Source organism: Callospermophilus lateralis, chromosome 5, assembly GCF_048772815.1.
Source record: "Callospermophilus lateralis isolate mCalLat2 chromosome 5, mCalLat2.hap1, whole genome shotgun sequence".
NCBI lineage: Eukaryota > Metazoa > Chordata > Mammalia > Rodentia > Sciuridae > Callospermophilus > Callospermophilus lateralis.
In genome coordinates, this window is record NC_135309.1 from 38,723,885 (window position 1) to 38,738,009 (window position 14,125).

Below are 14,125 nucleotides of genomic sequence, written 5' to 3' on the forward strand. Positions count from 1 at the left end.
AGACTAAACATACAGAGGTCTAACTCACTTCAATTGAATTAAAACTGGGAAAGTGGAGGAAGCTTCAGAAGATCATGAAGTTTAAGGAAAGAGGCCATTTCCACAACATGAAAGGACAAGATGAACAGTAAGTGCTGAATAAATATTGTAGCAAGTTATCCAGAAAATTCAGATAAGATAATTGTTGTAGGTGTACACACTAAGCAACAGATTTTCAATATAGACAAAATAACTGTCTATTGAAAGAAGGTACCATTTAGGAATTTCATAGCTATAGAGAAGTTGATTCCTGACTTCAGAGCTTCAAAAGACAGGCTGGCTCTATTGTTATTATCAGCTAATGTGGCTGATAATTTTAACTTGAAGCCAATATTCATTTACTATTCTGAAAATTCTAGAGCAGTTAACAATTATATTGAATCTACTTTTTGTGTGCTCTATAAAGGTACAACAAAGCCTGGACTGTAATATGTCTGTTATAATGGAGTTTACTGTTCTTTCAAAATATTAAAAATTGCTTGTTTGTGACAAAAGAAACTAAAGAACAGGGTGGGGGGGGTGTGCGCTCTTTGTTAGCTATTCTTCCAACAGAGGATAAATATCCAGAATATGTAAAGAACTCCAAACACTTATGGCCAAAAAATAAATAAAGAGAAAAAAAAACTAATAACCCAGTCAATAAATGGGAAACTGAACTGTTATGGATTGGATATGAAGTGTCCCCCAAAAGCTCACATGTAAGATAATACAAGAAGTTTCAAAGGAGAAACAATTGAGTTGTGAGAGTCTTAAGGCAAGCAGAGAATTAATCACCTGATGGGATTAATTGAGTGGTCACTGAAGTCAGGTAGGGTGTGGCTGGAGGAGGTGGGACATGAGGGACTTGGCTTTGGGGTACATATTTTGTATCTGGTCAGTGGAGACTTTCTCTCTACTACCTAATCATCATATGAGCTGCTTTCCTCTGCCACACTCTTCTGCCATGATGTTCAGCCTCTCCTCAGCCCTAGGGAGTGGAGCCACTCTCAATAGACTGAGCTCTGAAATGATGAACTCGCAAATAAGCTTTTCCTCCCCTAAAATTGTTCTGGTCAAGTCTTTTACTCACAACAGAGAAAAAAAAAAGCTGACTAAAACATGAAATAAACAGACACTTCTCAGTAAATACAGATGGTTGAGGCATGTAAAATACATTCAACATCTTTACCAGTTAGGGAAATGCAAATAAAAACTAAACTGTGGTCTTATCTCACTCCAGTCAGAATGGCAATCACAAAGAATAAAAATAATAATAAATGTTAGAGAGGATTTGGGGGGAAAGGATTACTCTTACACTATTGGTGGTGTTGTAAATTGGTACAGACACTGTGGAAATCAGTATAGAAGTTCCTCCAAGGACTTGGTGTGGTATGACCATATCACTCTCCATATCATCTATATCACTCCTCAGTATTTACCTTAAAGAATTAGCATACTATAGTGACACATTCTGAATTTTTATAGTAGCACAATTAGTAATAGCCAAATTATTGAAACAGTCTAGGTAGCCATAAATGAATGGGTAGATAAAGAAAATGTGGTATAGTAACACAATGGAATTTTATTCAGCCATGAAGAAGAAAATGTATGGATCATTTGCAGGAAAATGTATGGACCTTGAGAGCATTAAATTAAGTGAAACAAGCCAGGCTCAGAAACTCAAGTATCATTTTTTTTTATGTAGATGCTAGAGAGAACAAAGAAATAAAGAAAGGTATAGATTCTCATGAAAATGAAAGGGAGACCAGTACAGTAAAGGAAGGAAACCAGTATAGGGAAGAGGGAAGGAAAAGGGAAAGCACTGTGGAATGAAATTGACTAAATGATACTATTATACAAGAACATATAAAAATCCCACTATCATGTATAATTGAATGCACCAATAAAAAATGTTACCATGTTACATTCAAAAAATATCACTGCTTATTGAACGCATCTGGTCACCCAAGACCTTCAACTTAGATGTATAATGAGATAATTATTGTTTTTATGCATGTGAACATAATATTCATTCTACAACCCTTGGATCAAGAAATAAATTCAATGTACAAATATTGTTTAAGGATAATGAAACATAGCTGCCATATATAGTGATTCATCTGATGCATCTGGGCAAAGTACATTTAAATCTTTCTGGAAAGAATTCACCAGCCTACATGCTGTTAAGAACATTTATGATTCATGAGCAAAGGACAAAATATAAACATTAACATGAGTTTGGAAGAAGTTGACTCCTACCCTCATGAATGACTTTGAGGAGTTCAAGACTTCAGTAGAGAAAGTAGCTGATGCAATGGAACTAGCAAGAGGACTTTAATTAGAAAGGAGCGTGAAGATATGGCTGAATTGTTGCAATCTTACTACAAAATTTCATTAGGTTAGGAGTTGCTTCTTAATGATACGTGAAGAAAGTGGCTTCTTGAGATGGAACTGGCTTCTGATGAAGAAGCTTTGAAAGAGCCAGGCATGATGGCAGTCACCTGTAATCCCAGCATCTCAGAGGGTGAGGCAGGAGGACTGGGAGTTCACAGCCAGCCTTAGTAAAGTGGCAAGGCCCCAAGCAACTTAGTGAGACCCTTTCTCTAAATAAAAAATATAAAACAGGCTGTGGATGTGGCTCGGTGGTTAAATATCCCTGCCTTCAATCCTCTGCATCAAAAAAAAAAAGTCGTGAAAGGACTTGAAAAATAACACATAAACTGAGCTGGTAGGTTTTGAGAGAGTTGACTTCAATTTTGAATTTCTACTGTGGGTAAAATGCTATCAAACAGGTTGAACACTATAGAGAAATCTTCAGCAAAGAGTCAATTGATGTGGTAAACTTCACTGTGGACTTATTTTAAGAAATTGCTACAGATGCTACAGCCATCTATTGCCACCACCCTGATAAGTCAGCAGCCATCAACATCAAGGCATGATGCTTCACCAGCAAAAAAAGGATTATGATTTCTTAAAAGTTGAAGTGATTTTTAGCAATTTCTTAGCAATCGAATACTTTTTACTCAAGTATTGCCCAGATGTTTTCAAGTATTACATCAGATATAATGCTATTGCACAGTAAGTAGACTACAGTTTAGTATAGGCATAACTTTTATATTTATTGCAAAAAAGACTTCATGTGACTTGATTTATTAAATTATTTGTTTTGTTGCAGTAATCTAGAAGCAAACCACGATACCTATGAGGTATGCTGGTATAAAAAAGATCATCAGCAAATACTGTACCAACAAAAAGATGAAAGTGTGATCCACATGCACTGTCTCTTTAATCTTCCTTATGACAACAGAGGTGGGTCACTGTTCCTGACAATCTGATAAGGAGCTAGAGAGGATGTGACTCATCAACCTTTATTTGATGGAGTTGTGACAAACTAAATTCAGTGTTAGCCTTATTCCCTCCCCACCTCAAAGTAGCTATGACCCACGATTCCCATGTAGACAGATGAATCTCTCATCATCAAGAAGCCATCATTGCTATCTGCTGGGAGGTTTTGGAATCCAAAGAGGAAACTTAGTAGCCTAAAGGAGAGTGTGAGGTGTCCTTCCCTCTGAGGATCACTCATGGGGAAGAAGAGTGTGGTCATCTGCGGGGAGGTTCTTGGTCTGTGTTTGGGGATGTGGGGATCCTTTGAAAAGAGGCTTCTCTTCTGACCTCTGAGATGATTATGGGAGTCACGTTTTCATTCTTATGGCTTGTGCATGATAAATGGCCTCAATAAACCTTTAAACTGAGCTGCCATGGTAGAAATGAAGGTTATTTACATTGAAAAAGGAGATGGTCCCACCGTCATAGTCCAGGAAGATACCCACTATTGTAAGGGGCATATGAAAGATACTGATTCTGTGGGGATTTAATGTAAAATGCTCATATTTACACTGTCCAAGGATCCAGTATCCATTTGGGGCAGACAAATTTAAGTCCTCTGCCTTCCTGGATTCATTATCCTGACACATCCCCAGGAACCAATTTTCATTGTGTCCTACATCGACTTCCCAGTAGCACTTCCCTGTCTGAAAACACTGAGAAGCTACCACACATTTCCTCCTAAATCTCTTCTCTGTGAAGGGGCACCTCCTGGGACATTTTCTTATATGTTCCAGCTTTCAGATCAGAAATGTAGAGCTGTGGGTGAGCTGTGTCTAGGTCCAGAGTCACCTCCACTCTGATACAGGGGAGAGATAGAACTCCTGTTAGTGGGGAGGTGACTGAGCTAGTCCCAGAGCTCACTTGCTTTCACTGCAGATTAGGTCAGGGTGTGTTCAGGGGAGGTGTCAGAGCCAGACTCCCTATTGGACATTGCCCCTCCTTGTCAGAACCCGCTGACAATGTGTAATTCCTGTTACAGCAGAGATGCTTAAAGAAAGGCACACACACACACACTCATCCAGTAGAAATGAGCACCGTCTTTACTTTTTTTCTCTCCTTCTTTTATACGGCATTGTTAATTAAAACAAGGGAAAAGAAAAAAAAAAATCCTTTCGGCAGCTTAATCCTTACAAGCATGGATAAACATTCTTAGGCAAACTTTGTTTATGGTCACAGTGCTCCGTATTTCTTATCAATTAACTTGTGGTTAGTTATTCCCAGGCAAACACACATATATAAATTTTACACTTGGCAGAACATTCTTTTATCTTCTTAAGACAGCAACAAGGACACAGTTCAAAGAGTTTATACTTTCTCACAGAACAGCTTGTTTTGCTAAGCACAGCAAAACTTAACTGTTTGTCTGTGTGAGCACACGCCTCCCGCCCTTTCCTCCTTCACAGTGAAGCCTCTGTGCCTTTTCAGTGCTTGGCAAGCCCTAGCAGTGAGTTGGTGACTCCTGAATCTCACCCCATGTCTACTGCTGTCTCTCCATACATGCCCACTATTTTACTTAGTGAGACTTTTTGTAACCCCACTATTCAGCTTCCTCCCATATATCAGTTTCTGTATAACTTTTCTTTCTTTCCCCACCACCCAGACCCCAGGTCAGTCACTAGTGCCCTAAATTATCTGTAACTCTGCCTTTGACTGTCACCCTGGCTGCATCAGCCCCTGCTTTATTTCTTCACAAACCTGAGCTGAGAGGTATGTCTATGGGAAGCTGCACCCTGTTGTGTATCCAAATTTATTGTCTGCAGTCTGAGTAGCTCCATATCTGTCACTAGTCAGCTACCTTTCCCCACCCTCATAGTCCAGGAAGATACCAACTCTTGTAAGGGGTGTACAGGGGAAGGTCATTCTTTTATGGGGATTTAATATGAAAAATGTATTATCTTCCTCCTTTTTAAGGACCCAGTATCCCCTTCTGGGAGTTATAAGTAAGTATTTTTGCCACCTAGGTGCGTTATCCTGACACACTCCCAAGAAGCAATTGTCATTGTATTTCACATCTACTTCCAAATAATGTTTCCCTGAATGGAAACCCTTATAAACTTTCTCTTAGATCTCTTCTCTGTGTAGGACACATTTTGGAAAGCTTTCTTATATGTTATGTTTTTCTGACCAGACATATAGAGCTGTGGATGAGCTGAATCTGGGCCCAGAGTCACCTCCACTGTGGTATGGCTGAGCAAAGAAATATAAGTTAGTGGGAAGAAGACTCCTCTCACTGTAGATTGGTTCAGAGTAGGTTCAGATGAGGACCCAGAACCAGAATCCCTATTGGCCATTGCCCATCCAGCAATTTCTTCCTCTCCAGTGCAGCCCCCAATATTACCTCAATTCTATTTTTGCCCTTCCCTATAAGCGTCTTATTTATCTTTGTGAAATCTCAAATAAATCCACTATTCAGTTCTCCCCTCACCATTTCCTGGCCCTAACTCAATTCTTTCCCCTGCTGCCTGGAATTCTGTCTATTCACCAATTACATCAATTCTCAATTCTTTTCTTTGCCTGAAAACTTCAAATCGGATGTCCCAGTTCCTGCCCTCTCCCCTCCTCCACCTCTGTTTGAAGTTCACCTGGGGAAAGCTGCACTTTAACATGCATTGCAGCATCACAGATTAATCATCAGCAGATTGGGTGGGCTGCATATCTGACACCTGCTATACCCACTTGAGACTGTACTGTGACCAGCCCCCTCTGGCATTGTTACCTGTATGTTTCTGGTATTTTCTCAATGCTAAAAACAGAATATATAAGTCAGTGATTACATGGAGAGCATGAAGCAAGAGAAGGAGGAGCAACCAAGGGTGATCAACCTTTATGGGCATCATGGGATGACCTGAGATCCAATGAAGGCTTTGGGCCTTACTACTAAAGGTATCCTTTTATATTAGTACACAATTTCAAGTTCCCCTTCACAAATTTGGCTCTGTGGGTTCTGATGAGCCTCGGGTTATGTGAATTTATAAGCTAGGGACTTGGAAGGAAAAGATGATTAGGGAAATGAGGGAGGACAGTAATAGCTTCTCTCATCTGCCTGTGATTACTTCCTTCTCTGTTCTGGAAAAAAAAAAAAAAAAAAAGGAGAGGATGAAATTATAAAACAGGAATGAAGGGACAGTGTGGATGGAAGTCTCAGTATCTGATGACATTCTTAGCTATTTTCCTGAAGTTTTTGTAACATAAAAATCAGTGTATTCCATGGTCAATGAAAGCCTGTATAAAGACTCAAAAGCATCAGGCCAGAGGAAATTGGGATTTCTTTGCACATCCTAGACAGCTCATGAAATCTACAGTTTCTCTCTGTAAAAATGTATCAACAGACAAATTTTTTAAAAAAAAATTGGGCATTTTCCAACCCTGATGTACAGCTGTATGTATGATATATGTCTCCGAAAAACAGTTGCATAGACTCTTAGATATATATCCCCATATATCTAAGAGACAAATTTGTTAATGGATGGAGAGAGGGAAGTCGCTGCACAGCCTTGTCCTTCACATGCTTCCTTTCCAGACCAGAGCAAAGACAACACAGACAGCTCAAACTACGGAACATAGAGGGACTTAGGAGAACAGTATATAGAAGGCTCAGAGCATGACAAGACACTTACCCAATTCTGCCAATATTTTCCCCGAAACAAAATTCAAAAGTGTGTAAGGTATAAACACAACCTTGGCTCCTTGCTTAATTGGGAAGATCTGTGATCTGAAGTACAAGATTCTCCTAGAACTTTCCCATTGTTCCTCAACCCACCATCCCTTCCCTGAATGTCTCTACCCGGAATATATCAAGAAGACAGCTGGAAGAGGGAAGTGGGATTATGGCAGAGAGCAGTATCACCCCTAAAGAGGAAGAATTGGTTCTTAAGGCTTAAATTTTATTGAGGCTGAATATTCTTTTATTTCATCAATCTCTTTATCCATATATATGGATAAAGAAGTATTTTTGACATTGAAATTTTTATTAGAGTCTTTCTGATATTCTTAGAAATTTGTATAAGCTTTACAGTAATGAAAATCATTCATCCCTTTATTTTTGTGCCTACTAAAGGAAGGGCCTGATAGTGGCTGGCATTTTCCCAGGGAGCCATCGTCAGCCAGCCTGGGGGAAAGTGAGGAATGTGGTCCTGGTGGCCCAAGTGATGGGTTTCTGAAGCCTGTAAATGGAAGAACAGACCCGGCACACAGGAGCATCCCTGGAACCATAAATAAAAGCTAAAGGCCCATGATTTTATCTTTCACTTACTTTTGGGAAAAGATATCCTCATTGCAATAATCCCAACACTTAAAATAGAGTAATCCCAATAAAATGAAAACCAGGCGCCAAGGTGAAGGTTGGAAAAATGTCTCTGAAAAACAGTTGCATAGACTCTTTAATAACTTCTGAACAATGAATGCAGTTTGATTCACTTTAAGGAATTGTATTATACCCTAAGATTAAAAGAATATTTTTCTATAATTACTTCCATAGTTCCAAAATATTGCATTTCTATATAAGTCTTGATCTATCTGAATTCTTATTATATATACACTATAATTGAGGTTTAATTTTCTTCTAAATGAATAAAACTATGACAGCATCATTTATTGAAAACATATTTCTTTACATAATTATTTCACATAATTTCAGTTCTATATACATCAAGCTACTGCTTAGGCTTAGATTCATTTCAAAGTTCTATGTTGTGGGAAGCCGTTCTCGCATGTGACTGAGATACCTCCCTGACTGGGTGTGAGATGCCCAGACCAGCCGAGTCAGAGCTTTCCTCACCCTTTCCAGGTGCAAGGGCTTGCCTGTGTGGGGGTGTGGCTGACCATTGACCTGGAAACCAATCACTGACCCTGACTTTGGAATGCTGTCTCCCTCGACCTTCATTGGATAGAATTTTCCCCTGAATTTTTTGTTTCCCAATAAAAGCCCACTCTCTGGCATGCTTCTGCCTCTTTCCTTGCTACCACCAGGTGGCTGGAGGCAGGAGCTGGGCAAGAAAAAGGTAAATTGAATTTATGTGTCTTTATTTTGATCTCACCAGTTAACTTCTATGTTTAGAACCACTAGTATGAAGCTAGCATGCTGGTCGCACAACAGACTATGTTATATGCCATTGGTCCACTTCTCTATCCATGGCGATAATTGAGATTGCCTAAATCATCAATAGCCCTGGGATAAATCTTGGTATAAACTAGTCCAAGTTTCTTATTTTGATCATACCTCACTGTGTCTGGCAATTTTTTTTTTTTTTTTTAGTACTGGGGCATGAACTCAACCATGAGCCCCTTCCCCAGCCCTATTTTGTATTTTATTTAGAGACAGGATCTCACTGAGTTACTTAGTACCTCACTTTTTCCCAAGGCTGGCTTTGAACTCATGATCCTCCTGCCTCAGCCTCTGGAGACACTGGGATTACAGGTGTGTTCCACCATGCCCGGCATGTCTAGCAATTCTTAACCATGTGTTCCACCACTTATGTTGTAGCACTATTCACAATAGCCAAGAAATTAAGTTAATGTAAATGATAAATGGATAAAGAAAATGTGATATATACATATATGTGTACAAAGAAAATGTGGTGTATATATATTATATTATACACAAATACATATGATGGAACACTATTCAACCATTAAAAATGAAATATTGGTATTTGCAAGCACATCAAAGGGAATGGAAAACATTATACTGAGTGAAATAAGTCAGGTATAAAAAGAAAAATATTTCAAGCTCCCACTTGTGTGTAGAATGCCAAACAGTTGTTCTGCATTGAGATTTGTGAAATATAATGGACCAGGTATCTCTAACAATTTTATGAAGTGGGTTTCTCCAGAAGATGTGTCTTGGGGTGTTGTTAGTTGTATATGTAATACTGACTTGGATTCCAGCTGGGCCCTATAGGGTTGTCTCCCTATAGTTTCTTTGACTTCAGATGCAGTGCAAACTGTAGCAGAGTCACAAAGACCCATTGTTTCTGTATGTTACATGAAAGTGGGAGCACTTCAGGCAGGTATGGCGTAGACAGCGATGGTTTGGGGGAGCTATGCAACTACTTCTGAGAATGGGGACCTCCATTAGGTGCCATCTCTGCCATTAGCAAGGGCCTCTTGCATTGGCAGCCACAGTGATGGTAGGGGGACTGAGGCACTTGTCCTCCGACCAGTCAGTGGTGCGAGCCCTGTGTTACGTGGGAAGACATAGTGGCAGAAACTGCAGCACCCACTGTGGCACTTGCACTCAGGCCTGACAGCAGCATGTGGCCGGGCAAGGTAGATGGGCATGGTGGTGGTGCAAACTGTGTAGGTGGGATGGCAGCAAGAACCATGGTGTTTCTCCCTGCTAGTGTCAGGGCATCCCCAGGAACAGGAAAGAAGCTGACACCAGACATAGTTCCCCTGGACCTTCTTTGGCTGAGTAACCCAGGAGTGGGTCAATGGCTGGAGAAGAGGCCTTTCTATCACAACTCCTTCAGCTGGAGCATGCATATTGGGGATGGGTTGACATCCAGAGTTGCTTAAGACCTCCTCAGTATGTGCCTATGGATAGGGCAGAATTGGGAACCATGGTTTACTTCCCACCCTCCCAGTAATAAGCATGAGCCCAGTTCAGAGGAAAGGGTAGAAAAGCCTCCTGGAAATATGCCATCAGTCCTGGCACTCTCATGAGTTCACAGGTGGCTAGTCATAACCTTGATGTCAGAGGAAAAGTGTCCTGATATCATTGAAAGAGCTCACAAGAAATATGAAAAAACAAAGGGGCTTCTAAAAGAACAAAATAACTCTCCAGCAACAGATTATAAAGAAATTGGAATGAATAAAATACATAATAAAGAACAAAAAGAATGTTTTTTAAAACAGCTCAATGAGGCCCAAGAGGATATATATAAGCAGTTAAATAAAATTAGGAATGCAATGCAGGATAGAAACGAGAAATTCAGCAAAGAAATAGCATATTTTAAAAGAACCAAACAGAAATCTTTCAAAAGAAGAGTCAATACGCCAGGTGTGGTGACTCATGCTTGTAATCTCAGTGAATTGGGAGGCTGAGGCAGGAAAATTGCAAGTATGAGGCTAGCTTCAGCAATTTAGTAAGAACCTCAGCAATTTAGTGAGACCTTGTCTCAAAATGAACAGGAGAAAGGGAGACACCTAAAGTTGGCAAATTCAAGTGAGATTGGTCATCCCTAATCTCTGCATAGCACAGAAAGAAGGCAGTGAAGGAACAGCTCACCAGTGAAGCAGGTGACACAGTTCATGATCTAAGATCCAACATTAGACAGTCTGAGACCTGGAAAAACTTGGCATTCAGTTCCTGGAGCAGAAAATAAAGACAGAGTTTCTTAATCCCAAATTTGGACCAGAAGGAGGAAGGAGAAAGGCAATAGAGAGAAAAAGAGGGAGAGATAAATATAAACTCACTCCCTTAACAATATACAGAGAAAAAAAAAAAAAGCAAGACAAATTAAAATGCAGCTGGAGCAATGGATCGTTGAAGGACATCAAGCAGTTTGACCCAAGTCATGGACAGAAAGGATGGCAGTTACTTTGTGAAGCTTACAGCTGGTCAGATACTCAAGAGGAAATTAAATAAATACCTCCCCACTTCCAGATATCAACAAATTCAACCAGAGGGAATATTACTGAAATACAATGTTTCAGTAATATGCCTAGAAGGAACCTGTAGAGGTCTAGCTACTAGCCAAACTTACAGAAGCCCTCTCCTCCTCACCATGAAAAGGGAAGTGGAGTGAAGTATACCTGCACTTGGAAGGCTCCTTTGACCCAGCATTCCCCAATAGCCTATGCAGGAGCCTTCAGAGAGAGGAACAAATGACCACTATTCATGGTGGCTGGAAGTGAGGGCTCAGATCCAATTAGACTTGCTATCCAGTCTTAATTCTAGGTAGCAGAGAGAAATGGCATCTGGACTCTTGGCTGCAGTGGAAGTGAGGGGCTGTGGGGGAAGTGGCACCCATGGTTCATAAACCTGGGCACTGGAAGCTAGAATCCAGGTGAACTGGCTGTCTCTTTATCTGGTAGTAGGGACAGTGTTTTGGTGAGCTGTATCAGGCAGGGGGATGCTTCTATACCACAAACCACCCCTAGAAAGTCTACAACCACAGTCCTGTGCTTGCAGACAACCACAAGCCTCTGCACTACTTTGAAAAAGACCATACTAAGGGAAGCAGCAGGTTAAAGCTTACTTGTTATGTACAAGAGGACTACCATAAGACTATTACTGGATTGCTCAGTGGAAACCTTGCAGGCCATAAGGGAGTGAAATCATATATTCAGAATCCTGGAGAAGTTAGCAGAGTGAAGCTAGACAGTGAACCATAATCTCTCTACAACACAGAAAGGATACAGTGAAGAAACAATTGACCTGAGATGTAGAAGACAGAATAAATGCTTTAAGATCCAATATCACACCATCTGAGACCTGTAAAGATTTGATGTTCAGTTAATGAAATAGAAAATAAAGGCAGAGTTCTCAATCCCTGAACCCAGACAAGGATGGGAGAAGGGAGAGTGGCAACAGAGAGAGAAAGGAGGAAAGGAAAAATCACATAAGCTCACTCCCTTAGCAAGAGCTGAAAAGAAAAGCAGACAAAATTAATATATAACAGAAACCGCAGCGTCATTGAAGGGGATAAAGTAGTTCAAAACCAAATAGTAGATAGAAAGAACTACCATATTCTGCAGCCATTTTGTTGAGCAGTCCAGTTTCCCTTTTAAATCAACAGAGCATCTTCCCACCTCTAGACAGCAAGATACTGAATGAAGAAGGAATACCCTTGCAGTGAGATCTCTTAAGAATCTGTCTAGGAAAAAAACCTTGTAGATGAATAGCTACGATCCAAAAGTTGCTGGAACCCACCCCCCCACACACACCCACTGAAACAAGGGGTGAGGGATGGAGCAGAGCCACCCCAGCAAATGCTAGCTTAGTCCAGCTCTCCACACAGCCTCTGGAGGAGCCAGGCAGAGACAGAGCAGATGCCCATGAAACATGGTGGTGGGAAGTGAGAACTCACATCCAGGCAGAAAGGCAGGGTTCATGTACAAACACAAGAATAGGATCCTACTTAGAATATGTTATACTCCATATATGTATAATATGTCAAAATACACTCTACTGTCAGATATATCTGAAAAGAACAAATAAAAAATAAAAATAGGGCTGGCATTGTAGCTCAGTGATGGAGCACTAGCCTCACATGTGTGAGGCACTGGGTTCAATCTTCAGCACCACATAAAAAAAGTAAACAAGTAAAATAAAGATATTGTGTCCATCTACAACTAAAAAAATTTAAAAAATAAAATAAAATAATAAAATTTTTAAAAAAGAAAATTTCAGACCAATATCCATGATGAACATAGATGCAAAAAAAATCTTAATAAAATATATACAAAATATATTAAAAAGATAATGCACCATGATCAAATGGGGTTAATCCCAGGGATGTAAGGTTGGTTCAACATATGGAAATCAATAAATGTAATTCATCACTTAAAGACAAGAATCACATGATTCTCTCAATAGAAGCAGAAAAAGCATTTGACAAAATTCAGCATTCATTCATGCTCAAAACATGGTAGGCCTAGTAGGGACATACCTCAACATTTTAAAAGCTATATATCTTAAAACAAAGGCCAACATCATTCTAAATGGAAAAAAATCAAAAGCATTCCCTCTAAAAAGTAAAACAAGTCAGGAATGCCCTCTTTCACCATGCCTATTCAACATAGTCCTTGAAATCCTACCCAGAACAATTAGACAAAAGAAAGAAATTAAAAGGATATGAATATTTGAAATACATTGTTCTAGGATCTTCTCGCTTTCAGCGTCTGTGATGAAAAATCCGTTGTTAACCTTATTGGTTTACCCCTGAATGCGAGGATGTGGGGAAAAGGGTACTCTTGTACATTGCTGGTGGGACTGCAAATTGGTGCGGCCAATTTGGAAAGCAGTATGGAGATACCTGGGAAAGCTGGGAATGGAACCACCATTTGACCCAGCTATTGCCCTTCTCGGACTATTCCCTGAAGACCTTAAAAGAGCGTACTACAGGGATACTGCCACATGATATGTTCATAGCAGCCCAATTCACAATAGCTAGACTGTGGAACCAACCCAGATGCCCTTCAATAGATGAATGGATAAAAAAATGTGGCATTTATACACCATGGAGTATTACACAGCACTAAAAAATGACAAAATCATGGAATTTGCAGGGAAGTGGATGGCACTAGAGCAGATTATGCTTAGTGAAGCTAGCCAATCCCTAAAAATCAAATACCGAATGTCTTCTTTGATATAATGAGAGTAACTAAGAACAGAGCAGGGAGGAAGAGCAGGAAGAAAAGATTATCATTAAACAGAGACATGAGGTGGGAGGGAAAGGGAGAGAAAAGGAAAATTGCATGGAAATGGAGGGAGACCCTCATTGTTATACAAAATTACATATAAGAGGTTGTGAGGGGAATGGGAAAATAAACAAGGACAGAAATGAATTACAGTAGATGGGGTAGAGGGAGAAGATGGGAGGGGAGGGGAGGGGGGATAGTAGAGGATAGGAAAGGTAGTAGAATAAAACAGTTACTAATAGGGCATTATGTAAAATGTGGATGTGTAACCGATGTGATTCTGCAATCTGTATTTGGGGTGAAAATGGGGGTTCATAACCCACTTGAATCTAATGTATGAAATATGATATGTCAA

At 40.0% G+C, this 14,125-nt stretch overlaps 1 pseudogene; it reads right to left on the bottom strand.

Annotated features, from left to right (window-relative positions):
- Positions 1-3,618: 3,618 nt before the first annotated feature.
- Positions 3,619-14,125, bottom strand: part of LOC143400355 (butyrophilin-like protein 8) — a 34,106-nt pseudogene continuing 23,599 nt past the window's right edge.